The sequence below is a fragment of the Ixodes scapularis genome, unplaced genomic scaffold (assembly GCF_016920785.2).
Source record: "Ixodes scapularis isolate PalLabHiFi unplaced genomic scaffold, ASM1692078v2 PGA_scaffold3__209_contigs__length_174095766, whole genome shotgun sequence".
NCBI lineage: Eukaryota > Metazoa > Arthropoda > Arachnida > Ixodida > Ixodidae > Ixodes > Ixodes scapularis.
The window spans coordinates 158,994,763-159,014,245 of NW_024609868.1; the positions used below are offsets into that span (position 1 = coordinate 158,994,763).

The 19,483-nt window shown below is 51.3% G+C and overlaps 1 protein-coding gene across 4 annotated transcripts in view; it reads right to left on the reverse strand.

The window, feature by feature from the left end:
* Positions 1-19,483, reverse strand: part of LOC115309576 — a 35,152-nt gene that overhangs the window by 8,899 nt on the left and 6,770 nt on the right. The window contains exon 1 of one of the 4 annotated variants that reach the window (XR_006078136.1): positions 18,715-19,123. The exons of the other annotated variants lie outside the window; for them this stretch is intronic. The gene's annotated coding sequence lies outside the window, so the exon portion shown is untranslated. Of the gene's footprint in view, positions 1-18,714; positions 19,124-19,483 lie in introns of those variants that run through there. 4 annotated transcript variants of the gene reach the window in all.

Below are 19,483 nucleotides of genomic sequence, written 5' to 3' on the forward strand. Positions count from 1 at the left end.
TCGGGATAATTTCTAATAGGGGAGGGAGGGGGGGGGGGGGTTAGCTGGTGTTTTAAAAAGAAATATTGACAACAAATTTGCCTGAAGAAAACTTCATTACATTTATATATTGCACTGCCTCTGCTCATGGGATTGCAGCCGTCCACTGTGATGGCAAAAATTCTTCTCCAAGTACAGAAGAGAGGGGGAGAATAATTTTTCTTTTTTGGGAGGTTTTTCTGTCAGTCATACAACTGATCCAAATTTAAGAGACTTCTGAGTAATACGGTGAAGTTGGCAGGTATTCAATACTAAACAGACACAATTTGCTACCGGCAATGGCAAACGAGAATGCAGGTTGGATCAGCTATGCATAAAGGTACTTTAAACAACATATACCCTCAGGGATGGGCAAAATACATGCAAATATGTATCAAAATACAATACAAAATACTTCGTCCAAAATGTATTTAATTACAAATCTAATTACATTTCCAAAAAAGAATTTAAGTACAATATACAAATACAACCAAATATATTTGGTCTCCTCCAAATACTTTTCCAAATACATTCCTCAAAATTGGCGTGAGCAACTTCAGGGCACCTGCAACGGGTTTCTGGGTAGCTCATTTTAATTTTGCATCGCACACTCGGGAGTTAGTGTGCGATGCAATGCACACTAACGATGCAATAGAAATAAAATCACAAAAAAATGTAATCAGCTTGGACGTAATAGGGGAAAAAAAAATGAAAGCCGCTTACAACTCCCTGTAACGCCGAATTAGAGCGCAGCTCTTGAGGAGGAGGAGGGAAGGGCACTGGGGGGGGGGGGGGGTTAAACTAACCTGGGGGGGGTCACGTTACCTTGGGGGTCACGTGACCCCCAATGCCGATGATGTCATCACTGACGTCACTGATGACGTCATCAGTGACGATGACGATGCGGGTACCGATGACGTCATTAGTGACGTCACTGATGACTTCACCAGTGATGATGACGATGACGATGCGAATGTCGGTGACGTCATCAGTGACGTCGCTGATGACGTCATCAGTGATGATGACGATGACGATGCGGATGCCGGTGACGACATCAGTGACGTCACTGATGACGTCATCAGTGATGATGACGATGACAATGCGGATGTCGGTGACGTCATCAGTGATGATGACGATGACGATGTGGATGCCGGTGACGTCATCAGGGATGATGACGATGACGATGTGGATGCCGGTGACGTCATCAGTGATGATGACGATGACGATGTGGATGCCGGTGACGTCATCAGTGATGATGACGATGACGATGCGGATGCCGGTGACGTCATCAGTGATGATGACGATGACGATGTGGATGCCGGTGACGTCATCAGTGATGATGACGATGACGATGTGGATGCCGGTGACGTCATCAGTGATGATGACGATGACGATGCGGATGCCGGTGACGTCATCAGTGATGACGATGACGATGTGGATGCCGGTGACGTCATCAGTGATGATGACGATGACGATGTAGATGCCGGTGACGTCATCAGTGATGATGACGATGACGATGTGGATGCCGGTGACGTCATCAGTGACGATGACGTCATCGGGGGGTCACGCGACATCGGCGGGGGTCACGTGACCTCGAGGAGGGGGCCACGTGACCTCAGGGGAGTCACGTGACTTCGGGGGGTCACGTGACCCCCCACGAGGTCACGTGACCTTGGTGGGGGGCTCGCGCGGTGCATTATGGGACATTTCCCATGATGCACCGCGCGGTTACGCCGACGCCGACGGCGACGGCGACGGCGACGCCGACGCCGACGCCGACGCCGACGGCGACGCCGCTCAAGCCGGAAACGGGCCCCTAAGAGCTGCGCTCTAAAATGAAAGCCGTTTACAACTCCCTGTAACGCCGAATTAGAGCGCAGCTCTTGAGGAGGAGGAGGGAAGGGTACTGGGGGGGGGGGGTCAAGTGACCTCGGGGGGCGGGGGGGTCACGTGACCTTGGGGGTCACGTGACCTTGTGGGAGTCACGTGACCTTGGGGCGTCACGTGACGTCGGGGGGTCACGTGACGATACCGATGACGTCATCAGTAGCGTCACTGATGACGCCATCAGTGATGATGATGACGATGCGGATGCCGGTGACGTCATCAGTGACGTCACTGATGACGTCATCAGTGACGATGACGATGACGATGCGGATGCCGGTGACGTCATCAGTGACGTCACTGATGACGTCATCAGTGGCTATGACGTCAACGGGGGGTCACGTGACCTCGGGGGGTATCCCCAGGTCACGTGACCCCAGGGGGGGTCACTTGACCTGGGTAACATCGTGACCCTCGTGAGGGTAACCCTAGTAACCCTTGTGAGGGCAACTCTCGTGACCCTCGTGAGGGTAACTCTCATGACCCTCGTGAGGGTAACTCTCGTGACCCTCGTGAGGGTAACTCTCATAACCCTCGTGACCCTCGTGAGGGTAACCCTCGTGAAGGTTACCCTCACGAGGGATACTAACCCTCGTAACCCTCGTGAGGGTTACGAGGGTAAGTAACCCTCGTGAGGGTAACTCTCATAACCCTCGTGACCCTCGTGAGGGTAACCCTCGTGAAGGTTACCCTCACGAGGGTTACTAACCCTCGTAACCCTCAAAAGGGTTACCTTCACGAGGGTTACCCTCACGAGGGTTACTAACCCTCGTAACCCTCGTGAGGGTTACAAGGGTAAGTAACCCTCGTGAGGGTAACCCTTGTGAAGGTAACCCTTCTGAGGGTAAAAACCCTCGTAACCCTCGTGAGGGTTACGAGGGTAAGTAACCCTCGTGGCCCTCGTGATCCTCGTGAGGGTAACCCTCATGAGATTAACCCTCGTAACCCTCGTAACCCTCACGAGGGTTACGAGGGTTGCGGTTACGCCGACGCCGACGCCGACGCCGACGCCGACGGCGACGCCGCTCAAGCCGGGAACGGGCCCCTAAGAGCTGCGCTCTAAAAGTACAGAGCTTCAAGCAGCTTTTTTTGTCGATTACATTTTGGTATAGACCGACAAAGAACCGAGACGACCAAGACGCGCAGCACTAGCTAGAGATTTTTTATTGTTGCAACTCGCACTAGTTACGAAAATTCGGACGACCCGCACATTTAGAATGCTCCAGGCAAAAATATGGATGGAAATCAAGCTGGAAAGCATCAGAAGTTGTCACAGGCACTTATTTTGCCAGTCTGCCTGTGAACGTCTGTTTCGTCACTATTCTTGCCCTGGACTAGCACCGTAATCACAAAGTCACTAAAGGCTCTGTTATACTCCGACGTAACGCGCGCGCAGGCGAACGCTGGCCGAAGTTGGCTACGTCTCGTCAGTCACGCCGCGCGCGTCAAAAATTCGCCCTCTTTATACTGCGGCGGTCCTGGCGACTCCCGCGGCTGTGCGTCGGTGGGCCACCGGCGTGGCGCATGCGCAGAATCTGACTACGAGGGCACGTTTCCTGTGAGAGTGCGCCACCTCCGGTTCCTTTTCATTTCGAATAGCAGACGAGAATGCTCGCGCTTCTTGAGCGCCAAGTTCGAGCGATGGCGTGGACGTACCTTGCCCGACGAAAACTCGCGCTTGCACTGTTGGTGCACCACCTGAGCCGCAAGCGTAGGCGGTCAATGTACATACGGTACATCTTTGACAAGCGCACGGTCTACGGTACTCAAGCTTCTTCGCGTCGTAGGCACACGGGTGAGGACGAGTTCGCTCGATGAGCTTCTCGACCGACCGAGTCCGATTCTTCAAACATGACGCCACACGGAGTGGTGCTCCTGTCGTCTGCTATTGCTCGTATTCGCCGCGCTTCCCGCGCGAGGGCTGCCGGGAGCCAGCGCGTGATGCATCCTGGTCTGGCGTCGCCGGCGCGGCCGCCGCGGAATACGGCATGCTCCATTTTGGCGTCGAGGCGGTCAGGCTGCGTCGAACGCCGCCGGTCGCGTCGGCTACGCCACGACGCCGGAGTATAGAGCGTCGGGTTTTCGCCGACGTGACGTCGCTGTGACGCGCTCGCACGCGCGCACCCGTTACGTCGGAGTATAACAGAGCCTTAAAGGCTTGTGCTTGATTGAGGGACACTGCATTCGGTGCAGAACGTAGTTTTCTTCCTGCTCTGGACAGTGACAATAAATTTGAGGGATGTATTTTTTCTCACAATATTGTATTTAATTACAATTGTATTTGAAATACCCACGTTTTAGTATTTAAATACACACGACAAATACATTACCCAGTTTGTAATGAAATACAAATGCAAAATACACAAAGTATTTGAACTCTGTATTTCAAATACCTGTTTTGAAATACTGCCCATCCCTGCATACCATATAGAGTGTACTCACTCAAGGCTAGCGAGCGGTGCACTCTGCGTACATCACCCTATTTGTGTTCGTGAAAGCAGACAGCGGAGTGCGCACAGCCTCACGGGCCACACTATGCAGCGAGTCTTTCTACGGTTCAGGTGACACCACGCATGAAAAAAATGTCGCTCTTGTGCAACAGTCTGGTGTTGCACAAGGAAAAAAGATGAAATGGAGAAAAAAAGACGAGGACAGCAGGCGTTGCAGACTCCCAGTTTTGAAATCCCGAGAGTCCGAACATGCGTGCAAAATGGTTTGGAAACTCCCCTTGAAACGAGAATGACTCACTTGCATCATCGGGCAAAGCCCACACAAAAATCATGACAAGTGGAGAGTATGTGAGCATGTTAGTGAAGTTGGTGAATGCACGTCTGTTTTGTGTGGGGCTTGTGACTTTTCACGTGGCAGCACCTCGGGCCACAGAAAATAGGCGTCGTGGAGTTGGGGCGACGCCCTGTCATAGCCCGACTTTCGATAGGGAGACGAAGCGCAGAGTTCCTGAGGAAGCAAGAATCGAGTAATCTGTGTGGGGGACTGCCAACACTTGCGGTGTCGCAGCTTTTTTTAATGCGATAGCATTCTTTAGCTACTTCACCCGGTTTTCGCAATATGGTATCTGGCCTCGTAACAAGAGGAAGAGGTAAATCTGCGCCGAGTGCGTGCAAAGCGGCAGTACACACTTTTTCACATCTGCACCCTATTCGAAGGTGGCAGAGAATGGATGCGCACTCCACCCGATTGGCTGTGGCGAAGGAGGTAAATCCGCGCCTAACATACATGATCTGGCTTTTTACTTCCATCGTCCACCGCAGGCGATCGACCAGACAACCCGTAAGGGTTTTTCACCATCCAGAAAATGCCTCAGGTTAGGGCAGAGAAACATAGCTGGGCCGCCAGGCTAGAACAGCGCTGAGAGCCCAAAGGAGAACTGACGCGGGGCGGGGCGCTCCTTATCTAGCTTGCAGACGAAAGACAGCCACCCCCTAAATGTGGTGCGTGGACATGGCGAACGGCGGGTCCAGTGGCGCACAATGGAGCGGCAGTATAGATTTCCACCCATCCTACGAAGCAATCACTCAATTTCAAAGCGGCGCACTGACGTCAATGGTTGTAGTAAACCATTCATAAGTGTTTACTCAAAATTTGTATCGTCGTACTCACGATGAATGCTATCGCAATTCGACAACCAACAATAGCGGTTTCTGCAGCCAATTTATTTTTCTATGATGCAGTTTTTAGCCCAGTGCAGGGGACATTGCAATAAATTATCGCTAGCGCTGGTGTGATACCTCCAACGGGATACTTGGCATCTACTTTGAAGGGTTCGACCACTGCTGTGGTTCACAGCAGTCGTGGATAGTTTTCGACGTCGACTGGTTCATATAGGAGCACGCGGACGATGTGGAATTTTAACCGATTAGTGTGTTCATTAGTCAGAGGGAGAGAGTTCGAAATGTCAAAAAAAGGAACAAGGGAATAAAATAGGGACCTCACCTGAGGCTCTGGGGGGTTCGAGATGGCCGTTTAAGTTGGGATTTGTGTAAGTATGTAAATAAATGTATAGTCGAAGTAAAGCAGTGCAAGTTGGCACATCACTCAGCAACGTGCCCGCCACCAAGCCCCTAACGATCGGGGCTGAACCCTCCTCCACAAACACCGGGAAGAAGAATTATGTTCAGGGCACTTTATGTCGGGGAGGTGTCGGCATTACGGTTGCCTCTTTTGTTTGGGTCAGGCCTCTCAAGTGTGCATGTGTGGCCAAGATGTTTCTTGGCTACCCAGTCAAAACTGTAGTCATCAAACTAATTTGCTGCAGCACCTGCACAATGCGGAATCAATAAAAAAAAAGAGCCGAGGAAGAGAATGGACAAAGCGTTAGAATTTTCACAGCGGCAGTTAAGAGGGCGCGGTACCTCTATTTATTCGTCCGTTTCAGCCACCAGATGGCGCGCGGCTCAAAACATGGTTGAACGCGCAACTTCTAGATGGCGCCAGTATCGAGGTGTGAAAAGGCCCGCGTTATCCCCTGCGTGAAATAGATCCCGAAATGTGCCGTGTTCTCCCGGCGGAGGAAGTTTCTCCCTCCCTCGCGCGCGCTTGGTATGTACGCGCGGTGGCCAAGTCCGGCCTCTGCGCTGTGTGATGCAGTGGGTGGCGCTCGTTTCTGTTCGGAGGTAGGAATAAAAATGCCGGTCCCCTTTTTTACGACGTTGGTTTCTATAGCTTGTTTTTTCTTTTTTTATCTCAAGTGACCTACAGTACCGCCTGTTCGAAATCGTCCTTTGCGGTGAGCGATTGAGAGTCAGGTTAGCATTTTATTTGGGTCAGCACTACACGTTCAATGGAGACCTCGGGCGGCGATGTAAATATTGCCGCGCCCAGGGCTGAGAAAGCAACGCTCGGTCACGGACCTCCAGAAAGTTCTCGTTTATTCATGTACCGCTCGTAACTTCTATCATTTATTCCTGCTTTTGTTTTCTAGAAAGTGCGTGTTCATTCTCGCCCGATCACGCGACGCTCGAGCCGCTTTCACCGAATCTTCGAGATAGCGACGCACTCTAGATAAGAGGCCGCCCGCGACCTTGTCGAGTCAGTTTCGCCCCAGCGTTCGACTCTGCTGACACGCCGACTTCGACGCCCGCGACGCTCTGCTTTCTTCTGTTTCCTTCTTCATTTTTGGCACAAGTTCACCACATTAAACGTTTATTTATTTCTGTTTATTTCTTGTTTATTCGTCACCACCCGTGACATTCTGGTGGAGGTGCGGGGTAATCACATGTCCGTACGGCGCAGCCCTCCAAGTTCCCGCAGTACAAGTCCAAACCCCAGCTCCGGAGGACCCGACGAAGACCAGATCGAGACCCGGTCAAGTCGCCGCATCCGAGGTCTACCCCCGGAACACGGACTTCTGCCACCCACGACCAAGCCGAAGACGACGATGGCCAACCAGGCGCAGACCCCGGCCGCTTCTGCCGTTGTGTACCTGCCGATCGCACCCAGGACTCCAACGCCTTTCCACGGAGACGTCCACGAGGACGTTGAAGACTGGCTGCAACACTACGAACGTGTAGCCCGCCACAACGGATGGACGACTGAACAATGCCTCCACAATCTCTACTTCGCGCTTGAAGGAACTGCGAGGCATTGGTTTGAAAACCACGAAGCGTCCTTCACTACGTGGGAGTCCTGCGCCGCGGAATTGAAGCGAACGTTCCTCAACCACCACCGTCGGCAGCGAGCGGAGGACCTTCTCCAAACAAGGGTGCAGGGCCCCAACGAAAGCGTGACCAGCTTCGTAGAGGATGTCATGCGCCTATGTGCCCGAGCCGATCCGGAGGCGGCCGATGGGAAGAAGCTTCGCGTCCTCATGCGTGGCGTGAAGGCTGAAATTTTTGGGGGCCTTGTCCGCCATCCCCCGACAACCGTCGACGGTTTTGTGGCTGAAGCCACTAACATCGAGCGAGCGCTGTCGGCCCGAGCAAGCCATTACCATCGACTCGCCGGCGTGCCTGCTCCTCGAACCGCCGCATCTTGCCGACTAGACCTGAACGCCACCGGTGTTGACGGCCTTCGGGAAATCGTCCGCGACATCGTCCGGGAGGAGCTCCGCAAGCTTCTGCCTGCTGCCAACCAGCCGGCTGAGCTGTCGATCGCCGAAGTGGTGCGCGAAGAAGTCCAGCGAGCAATTCAACCGGAGGCTCCTGCCTGCGTAGCACCACCCGAAGAGCCCGCCCTGACCTACGCCGCAGTTGCCCGACGGCCACCGCCTCCTCGCCGCACCTATGTCACGCCGCCCCGACGTCAGTCTCCTGCGCCGCAGCACGACCGACGCCATGACGACCAGGTCCAGTACGCCTGCCCGGAGCCTCGCGCACCCCGCAAGACCGACGTGTGGCGAACGCCCGACCGACGCCCTCTGTGCTTCCATTGCGGGGAAGCGGACCACACCTACCGCCGATGCCCATACCGACGACTCGGGCTACGCGGGTTCCACCCGAACGACCCGCGCCCCCGTCATGGTGAACGCCCTATCGAGATCGACGAGTACCTGCGACGACCTCAGTCCCCCGAGCCTGCGTCCCGCCGAGAGTTCCGGTCGCCGTCACCGCGACGTCCAGCTTCGCCGATGCACCGACCGCGACGTGAAAGCCTGTCCCCCCTCGCTCCTCGCCGGGGAAACTAGGCGCGGCAACCCCTGGAGGTGGAGTTGCCGAAGACGACCGACGCCAAGATCCTCCACGAACGTCGGGGGGCCCCCACTCGAACGCTACCAGAGACCAAAACGACGCCGCTGCAGTGGTGTCCAATAACCTAAACGTCGTCATCGACGGCCACGACGCATCTGCACTCGTGGACACCGGAGCAGACTACTCAGTCTTGAGTGGGAGGCTCTCTCGCCGCCTTCGAAAAGTCATGACGCCGTGGGATGGACCACAAATAAGAACCGCCGGAGGACACCTGATTACACCAGTCGGGAGATGCACCGCTCGCGTCGAGATTCACGGCGAAACATGCCCTGTGAAGTTCGTCGTTTTGCGAGACTGTTCGAGGGACGTCATTCTCGGAATGGACTTCCTGTGTGAATACGGCGCCATCATCGACCTTGCGGAGAACAAGCTGACGCTTCGGAAGCCTGCCCCATCGGTGGAAAATACCAAACCGACGTTAGCTGCAGTGCGAGTCCTCGCCAGCCACGTAAATCTGCCGCCGCTGTCGAGTGTCTTTGTGCCCGTCGGGACCGAAGGAGCCACCTGCGGTGTAGCACTGCTGGAAGGAAGCGTCCAACTTCTCCTCGGACGAGGGATTGGCATTGCAAGAGGCGTAACTGAGCTCCGGGACGGGCGTACAGTAGCCCTTGTCACCAATTTCCGGCAAGAGTCGCAGCACCTTACAAAGGGTACAACTGTGGGCTACGTCGAGGAAATTGAAGACTCAGCCGCGATCGCCGTGATCTCAGAAGACGCCTCTCCGACGCAGAACAAGACAATCACGTCCTCAGAGCTCGACATCGACCCATCCCTCCCAGCCCCACAACGACGACAACTTCGTGACCTTCTCGCCGAGTTCAGTGAGTGCTTCTCCACGTCGTCGAAAGTGCGCCAAACGACGGTTGCGAAACATCGGATAATTACTGATGACGACGCACTCCCTGTGCATCGGCCGCCGTACAGGGTCTCTGTGAAAGAAAGGGAAGCCATCCAGCAGCAGGTACAAGAAATGCTTGACGACGACATTAACCAGCCCTCAAGGAGTCCGTGGGCTTCACCGGTAGTCCTGGTGAAAAAGAAAGACGGGACTCTTCGGTTCTGCGTGGACTATCGCCGACTGAACGCCGTAACAAAAAAGGACGTCTACCCACTGCCACGCATCGACGACACCCTGGACCGACTACGGCACGCCCGATACTTTTCGTCGATGGACTTGAAGAGCGGGTACTGGCAGATTGAGGTCGACGAACGAGATCGTGAGAAGACGGCCTTCGTCACGCCGGACGGACTGTATGAGTTTAAAGTAATGCCGTTCGGGCTGTGCACAGCGCCGGCAACCTTCCAGCGCGTTATGGACACCGTCTTTGCCGGCTTGAAATGGCAAAGCTGTCTCGTCTACCTCGACGATGTTGTGGTCTTCGCAAGCGAATTCGACGAGCACCTGAGACGACTGCGAGCCGTGCTACCGGCCTTCAAAGCTGCTGGGCTGACCCTCAAGCCTTCCAAGTGTCGGTTCGCCTATGGTGAGCTCAAATTCTTGGGCCACGTCGTGAGTGCTCAGGGTGTAAGCCCTGATCCCGCCAAGACGTCCGCTGTCGCCGAGTTCCCGAAGCCATCAGACAAGAAGACCGTTCGAAGTTTCCTTGGGCTGTGCGCCTATTACAGACGTTTCGTTCGTGACTTTGCGCAAATTTCTGCACCGCTGACGCATCTGACGAAAGACGACGTGCAGTTCCAGTGGGGAGAGGAGCAAGAGCAAGCGTTCGACGAACTCAAGCGAAGGCTCCAGTCGCCCCCTATCCTCGGACATTTTGACCAGTCGGCGGAGACTGAAATCCACACGGACGCCAGCAATACCGGTCTCGGTGCGGTACTCGTTCAGCGACAAGAAGGGACAGAGAGAGTAATCGCTTACGCAAGCCGGGCGCTGTCTAAGGCAGAACAAAATTATTCAACGACCGACAAAGAATGTCTTGCTGTCGTCTGGGCGATAACCAAGTTCCGCCCGTACTTGTACGGGATCCCGTTTCGCGTGGTCACAGACCACCACGCCCTCTGCTGGCTCGCAAACCTCAAGGATCCGTCCGGACGCCTCGCCCGCTGGAGCCTTCGACTGCAGGAATTCGACGTAACCATTGTGCATAAGTCCGGCCGCAAGCATAATGACGCTGACTGTTTGTCTAGGGCTCCAGTCGAACCTCCAATCTCCGGCGCGGACGACGATGACGACGCCCGTTTTCTAGGCGCACTTGACGCTACCGACATGAGGGCACTCCAATGCGACGACGCGGAACTTAGCTCCGTGATCGACAGCCTCGAAGGTCGAGGAGGCTCTGTCCCACGGGTCTTTTCTCGGGACCTACCGAGCTTTGTCCTGCGGCGAGGCGTGCTCTTCAGAAAGAATTTCGGAACCAGCGAAACCCCCTGGCTACTGGTTGTCCCCGCCAGCCTCCGAGAAGAAATTTTTCAAGCGTGCCACGACGACCCAACGGCCGGACATCTCGGCTACAGCAGGACCCTTGCCCGGATTCGTGACAAGTACTACTGGCCAAAGCTTCCGAAGACCGTCCATCTCTACACACGATCGTGCCATGAGTGCCAGCGACGCAAGAAACCACCGTCAAAGCCAGCAGGTCTCCTTCAGCCGATTACCCCGCCAACCAAGCCCTTCCAGCAAATTGGAATGGATTTGCTGGGTCCTTTTCCACCGTCGACGATGGGGAACCGCTGGATAATCGTCGCCACCGATTATCTTACTCGTTACGCCGAGACGAAAGCCCTTCCTTCGGGGACTGCTGTCGAAGTCGCCAAGTTCTTCATCGAGTCCATCGTCCTCCGCCATGGCGCCCCCGAAGTACTGATCACAGACCGAGGGTCATCGTTTATGGCACAGTTGACCCAAAAGATCCTGCGTCTAAGCCACACGGAACACCGTCGAACAACGGCATACCATCCGCAGACCAACGGGTTGACGGAGCGGCTCAACAAAACAATCGCCGACATGGTCTCTATGTACGTCGACGTGGAGCACAAGACCTGGGACGAAGTGCTGCCCTACGTCACGTTCGCCTACAACACAGCCGTGCAAGAGACCACAGGAGTGATGCCCTTCCAGCTGGTGTATGGCCGGGCGGTGACGACTATGCTAGACTCAATGTTGCCGCACGAGTCAGTCAATGACGGGAGCGATGACGCCCAGGTGGTTGCTCAACGGGCAGAAGAGGTCCGCCAGCTAGTCAGACTACGAATTCAAGACCAGCAACATGTCGACGCTCACCGGTATAATCTTCGTCGCCGCGACGTCCACTTCCAGCCCGGAGACAGAGTTTGGGTGTGGACGCCGATTCGTCGTCGCGGTCTCAGCGAAAAACTCCTGAAGCGCTACTTTGGGCCCTACAAGATCATCCGACGCCTCGGCGATCTGAACTACGAAGTTCTACCCGACGGAACGCGCCCATCTGCAAGACGTCAGCCGCGACCCGAGGTGGTGCATGTCGTCCGGCTGAAGCCGTATTACGAACGATAGGACTCTCCACTGTCGTCGACGAGTGAACTGTGGACTGTGAACTCCGGCTAGCAATTCTGCTGTCCTTTTGTTTTTTGTTTTCCGTTTTTGTGCTGCATCGGGACGATGCACTTTTAAACGGGGGGATAATGCCGCGCCCAGGGCTGAGAAAGTAACGCTCGGTCACGGACCTCCAGAAAGTTCTCGTTTATTCATGTACCGCTCGTAACTTCTATCATTTATTCCTGCTTTTGTTTTCTAGAAAGTGCGTGTTCATTCTCGCCCGATCACGCGACGCTCGAGCCGCTTTCACCGAATCTTCGAGATAGCGACGCACTCTAGATAAGAGGCCGCCCGCGACCTTGTCGAGTCAGTTTCGCCCCAGCGTTCGACTCTGCTGACACGCCGACTTCGACGCCCGCGACGCTCCGCTTTCTTCTGTTTCCTTCTTCATTTTTGGCACAAGTTCGCCACATTAAACGTTTATTTATTTCTGTTTATTTCTTGTTTATTCGTCACCACCCGTGACAATATGCATTGCTCCCCAAAGTGTGTCCAAGGTGCGCAATGACAATTGGAAAGGGTATTGAAGGCGCGCGACCATCGGTTGGTAAAATACGTGCGTTAGATTCACTTATTCAGTCTCATCATTTTTGCCAACGTCTTTTATCTGTTTCGACAAATGACATGGTCGAGTCTATTGATAACCTTAGCTAGATTGGACGTACGGAGTGTCCGGGCTTTAAATAAATTTGCTTCGTTTATGTGAATGAATAACAGTTTTCTCTTTTCCGTGCTCGGTGCTATGCAAAAATCGCTGAGATGTTATGGTAGCTCAGTGTGGCGGCGTTTTGCACGCTGACTCGCTATTGCATTCGCTGTGCACAATATGTGTTCAGATGGAATGTGCCAAATCGTATTTCCGATCGATATGATAGATTTACTTTGCTACAGTGTTAATTATATTTTCCTGATTTAAACTGGTTCGTCCCTGATCTGAGCCTAAGTTCAAATTCGAAGGGCAGACAGACTTAGCGTCGTAACAGCCGTAATGCGCAGAAAGAAATTAGTACCATGAAAGAAAAACAAAGGGTACGAGACGGCTCGGTGTTATAGAAGTAATGAGTGTGCAAAAGATGCCATCGTACGTGTTTTTTTTTTTTGTTTTTTTTTTTTTTTAACTCTCCGCATCGCTGGGAAACGCTCAAGGTACCAGCAAAGACAGCGAGCTGGCGTGAAATTTCCATCGAGCGGAAAACGAGTGTCATTTTTATTTCATCATGCGCTTTCATTTTGATATGGCTCAAAATGGGCGCGAAATAGTAACAGGTAAGGCAACAAAATTTAGATGTTAGGTCTGGAGCACCGCCATGCTCAGCCGTGTTGGGGGCATCTCTCGCGAGTCAATACGGCAAAGGTATCGCGCGTCGAACTGTACGTGAGGGTTATCCATTTCAGCGAAACCTTGATTTCGCAAAACTATTGTGGCTCGAGTCGTGGCTTCCAGTACTTGGAAGCCACGAGCGAGAAATAAATGACAGTTGATTTTGAAGGACAATCGCGACGTGGAAACCCATAAAAGAGAGTTCCAATAAGACGAGAGCTTCCCCGTCTCTTCAAGTGCGTGGGTTACGCTCTCAATCCTGCACCTGTGGTAACACTGCAGGCTCCTAAAATCGCTTTGAAAACGTTCCTGATCGCAACAACTTTTTTTTTTTTTTCGAGGCGCTATTTTGTTTTTTGTTTTTTTCTTTTTGTCTACCTTGATACCCCATCAGCGCAAAAACTACCATAAACTAAAAAAAAAAAATAGTGGGCATACAACGACAACGCACCCACTGGGACCCGAGTCAAGGCAAGAACAACTAACTACTAAAAGGGGAAAAAAATCATGTTCGCATACACAGACAGAACGCCTCCATCGAAAGAAATGAATCATGCGCTTGTTCTGCCAGTCTCGTTGTGCGTCTGTCAAAAGCCACAAAGGAGGAAGACAATCAGCGCCTACACCACTCCCCTCCCCTCCCTCCCCCCCCCCCCCCCCACCACCCCTAAAAAGAAGAAAAGAAAGGTTTCTTGGGCGCGCGCGCGGTCGCCCAAGCGATGACCTTGGAAGGGTATGCGATTGTAGCACGTTTGTCCCCCGTTTGTGCCCCTGTCTCAAATGCCACGGTCCGTTTCTCCCTAGTGCCCGTCTTATCTTCCCGAGTATCAACTCCGCAGTGATTCTGAATCATTTCGATGCTTTCCAACGTTGCAAAACTGTTAGACGAATATTTGCACAGAAGTATACACTGTTCGCAGAACTATCTACGGCGCTAAAATTCAAAAGCGCCGTGTTGGATTCGGGAACTCGTGTAGGTTTAGCTCATTGTTGGAACATTCTTATTCGCTCGATGAACTCCACAAAACGTGTAAATATTAGAATGAACTTTCCAGAGAACGATAGTTGTTGTCGGGGTTCCAGGCGACCGGACAGGTCGCAATTATTGGCTGATTAAAAATTTTATTTCATAACCACAATCGTATCATCAAGGGCACGCCATTTCCTCATCACTTCTTCTACGAAAAGAGTTGCTGTATTCGTAGCACACACAGACGGAAACGGTTGAGACTGTGCCCAAATAATATCTTCTTTCGGCAGGTACTGCGCAGCGATTACACACAATGCCTCTAACATAAACATGCTGCTCCACATGTCTATTCACAAGATGCAATACATCGTTCTCCCAACTTTGTTGAAATGGGCATGAAAGCGCGTAACCGTCACTTTTTTGAAGTTCTACTTAGAGGTGAAGTGTTTACCGTAAAGAGTCGTTAATTATTTATTTTTTCCGTTCCACTACAAAGCTCGAATCACTTAAAATTTTGTTTTTATATCGTCTCTACAGCGCTTTTACGTCGGTACTTTCGTGTTAGAGGACATCACATAATGTGCGAAAAAAACAAAACAAAAAAACGGTAGGATCGATGCTGCATAGCCTTTTTTTTTTTTGTGGACATCAAGAAAAAAAAAAAAGATAGTAGTTGTCTTCACTTCGCACTGCATGTTTTAGCACGGAAGTTTCTATTTGGTTATGATGTCTTTATTTTCTTAAAAATTGTATACAGTAATGTAAATAACCGAATTACAAAAACGTCGAAATTCTATAATTGCTTTTCGTTGGGACGCCATGACGACAGCGACACTCGTGTTCCCTTGTGGTTTTCGCCAGCATTTCTACGATGAATTGCCAGGATCGCGAGATGCAACAGCGTGACACTCCGTCTTCTGTGACGTCATTTGTTGCACTTCGGGACCACTTTTGATGTATGGCCAGCATAAGACGCTAAACACACCAGTCGGAGACGCGCTGCAGGTGCCATAGTACTGCTCCTAAAAGTAGCTGTCACGTGCTTTGCTCCGCGACTGTGATTCCCTCACAGCAGCTCTGACTGAGGGTTGCCAAATTACGGTGAAACGGATTATAGACAAAACAGACCGGAAACGAGCTGCCAGCATACGATAGTCAAACTCCAACAAAAATGATTAGTTTCTTCCCAAGCTGGACGACATTTACCGGGCATCTTTAGAGCTGCGAAGCTCAAAATCACGCGTACTCATAAGATTTTTTTTTCTCGCGTGTTTGTTACTTTTATGATGTCCTGCAAGCAAGAAAAAAATATATATGGTGAAGTCACTCCGAGGGGGTATCGATAACTGCGAGCCACGAACATGAAGGATTCGCTAACATCCGTCAGGAGTGTGAACGGTAAATCGTCACGCAAACATATTCTCACAAGCTGCAAATATTTATTTGGCTTAGCAAGTAGAATACTAGTATACTAACGACATGTGATTATTGTACACAAGATACCATTTCTCGGTTCTTCAAAACCATTTCCCTAGTCTCAACGGTCGCGCTACGGGCCGCGGCTAGCCGTGCCCTCGATAGACTACGGAGCTGCGTTGTGTCGTCTGCTACTGTACCGCCAACAGGAGAGCGATAGCTCTGTGTGCTCCACAGATGCGTGTTGCGGTATAACTCTGTACGTCTGTCCTAGAGGAAGACATAAAGATAGGCTCTGTGACCCCCCTCCTAAGCTAACAAAAACAAACAGAAGTATACTCGTTTGGACTGAAAGGTTTACAAAATAGTGACCAGACATTGGAAAAGCCTATGTCACAGAACTTGGTTTATGAAATGGCATCATTGTTTCGAGAAAGAAATCACCTGCTCACCACTGGGACGATGAAATCGTCACTATTTATTGCGTCAGGTATATTTGCGCTCATGAAGAAAAATCTGAACACATCCTTCTCCCAAAGTCCTATGTCGAATAATAAACACTTTTTTAAACATCTATGCACAAATAACTCATTTTTTTCTACACTTGTATATACACGTTAATTAAACGACGTCAAACCGCATTTTTGATTAGATCTTGATGTCTACACCAACTACATTCATATTTTTTAGGGCTTTATTGAACGATAACTTCAACTATAGTTAATGGAACACGATGGCTCGATCTCAAAAAAAACCTCAACGTGCGAAGCTTCCACAGACGGTCGCTTGCGAGTATTCTCAATGTGAGACTTCAGAAGCTTTCGCTTGCCATAGGGAGCTTGCTTTCGACTACAGCACTGCACGGGCCCGTAAAGCGCGGAGCGCGCTGCTGTGGGGAGCGGTTGACTTACAAGATGACGTGTTACGTGGTCACGTAAGATGGCGTCATTTCGTGCAGCGTGATCACATAAGATGACGTCATTTCGTGTAACGAGATCATGTAAGATGACGTGTTTGTGTCACGTGATCACGTAAGATGACGTCAGTTCGTATGAACTGACGTCATCTTACGACAACGCCAACATTAGTGCCGTCCGGAACCATTGACCTTAGAAACGCGCCTCTTCGCTTGAAGAGCTGATAGGCGTTGATTGTTATTTGTTTCTTTTGCCTACTACAGACCATTCAAAAACTCGCCTTCTGGGTGCCACCAACTTCGTCTACTGGGCTGTGAAGCGCGTTCGAGCGTGCGCAATACCTCTCTAGGCCGAAAGATTGTACACTGAGTATGCGTTCACAGCTCAATGACTTAGGCATTTTTCGTCAGGATAGATGCTCCCACGAGAAGAGCGTAATGGATATGTGAATATAATTGGAAATTTGAAATGTTCTTGTCCAATCGCATTTGTCTTTGGTTATCAACGCTTTTTAGCGTCATCACAAGACGTTCAACCCATAATACACTGGTGATTAAAAAATAAGCACCGAAAAACATGCACCGATTTTCGCTCAAAAATAAACACCGGAAAAAACATACCGTAATCATTACCCATGTCACCTATTTGGGTGATATGTGAATTTCCAGAAGAACAGCGAGTTATCACCCTCCCCTAGGAATACCCTGACTACAGAGCAGGCGACCCGTTTTTCCCCGCGTGAGATTGCGGTGACCACGAACCGTACCGAGGTCACAGGACGTCCGTGAAAAATAAAAAGGAGGCAAGCAACGATCTACTCTCTGCACGCTTCATCCCCGATTTCCACGACCCCAAGGCCGAAGGACGTTTGTGTGAAGGATAACGATAAAATAAAACTTTGCGTCAAAAAAAAAAGCCCGTTTTTAAAAGAAAAAAAAAAGTAGAAACAAGCACAACGCGTTGACGGACCGCGAGGTTGTGGAACACCTCGCGGTCCGCTCGCCACAGAACGGTTGTCTTCGACCCATAGCTCCAAGGTGAATTTGCCACTTGCGAAAACACGGAGACCTACCCAGCGAGAACCAGGAAAGCAAGACACGCACACTGACGCCTCGGCGTGCAGAATGAAACAGGATACGGGCGCGGAATACGGCCGCGGAAGAACACCTCGCACAGTGCCGATCCGGCCGATCTCCGAACGGACGATTTCGCATTTCGTGGACAGCGAGCGCCACCGCACGGGAGAGAGAGGTACCTTAAAAACGACGAAAACAACCACCGACACCTTGGTTCTTTATATTTGCTGTAGTTACGGAACAAAACGACTTACATGAATAATTTGAATATTATTTGATTCCGTAATATATTTAGAAGACACTAAGCGCAATACTTCTTATGTTTGAATTTAGATAATTTTGTAAATTCGCCCCGAACGCTAGAGTGCCGAATTAGCAGATTTTGACCATTTTCATGATTTTTTAAAGAATATAATTAAATTTATGATGAAACATTTGTTGCGCTTAGTGTCTCGATAATGACTCAATGCCTTTAAAGCCGAAATTTTCAAGAAGATCCGCGCAGCCGTTATTATGTGAGAATTTTTTTAATTTGGTGAAAAACCTCATGTATTCTCTATGGGGCTCTGAGGTGCGCCCCCTCTTAACAGCAACCTTCGAGATTGCTGGGAGGCAAAGAAACGTGTGATCATGAAGGGTGATTTTTTTCGATGCCGATTTTACAACGCTCCTGCGGTAAAGAACTCACATTCCAGTCTATCGACCTTCTCGTTTCTCACAATGGAACTTTGGCTTCGGATAGGTCGAGCCCGCTATAGTGACATATTAAATCAAAATAATGTCGGACAAAAGTCAACCGTGCCGACACTTACCCGAGACGAAGTGCATATTAAATCAAAATAATGTCGGACAAAAGCCAATCGTGCTCACACTTACCCGAGACGAAGTACCTTGAACATACTCGACTTGCCGAAATCTTCACCAGCCTGCAACACACAAACTAAAAAAAAAGGCGGGGGGGGGGGGAGAGGGAGATAAACAATCAACTCTAATAACAACTCTATGCACAGTCGGAAACGGAAATGAAACGCGAACAGCAGGCCGACGGCTCCCAGCGCCACGCCGAAGGCCGGGACCCGCCAAGCTAGAGCCGAACACATCCAACTCGAATGTGCTCGATCCCAGCCGGGCGCGCTGCAAGCCCCAGCGCAGCGCCGGCGGTGCCCCGAGAACCGTCGACTGGCCGCCCGAGCCCAATGCCTCCGAGCCCCATTCCGCCCCGACTGTACATATAAAACAAGGATTATGACAGCGAGCGGCATTCACAGCTTGAAGTGGGATATACATCTTATTTATACTTGTTGACCCCGCCCCCCCCCCCCCCAATTATTATTCACAAACCTCACACAAATCGCTAAAAAAAAAAAAATATAGCGCAGTGGATGAAACAGCTGCAACCACAATGTTTTCTTTTTTTACGCGTTTCGCTCGCGTCGCTTGAGATCACCCACAACGATAAGACGCGCGGCCCGACAAAGACACCTGGCCAGTACAGATACGGGTACGCAGCGATGCGTGCCGACGCGAAGTGACGACCCACGTGCGATAAAACGTTTGACAGGTCGACCGACGTGTTGGGTGACCGAATCATGGCCTCGCGATTAGAACTCGCAACCCCTCGGACGGTTTGACGAAAGAGTAAAGC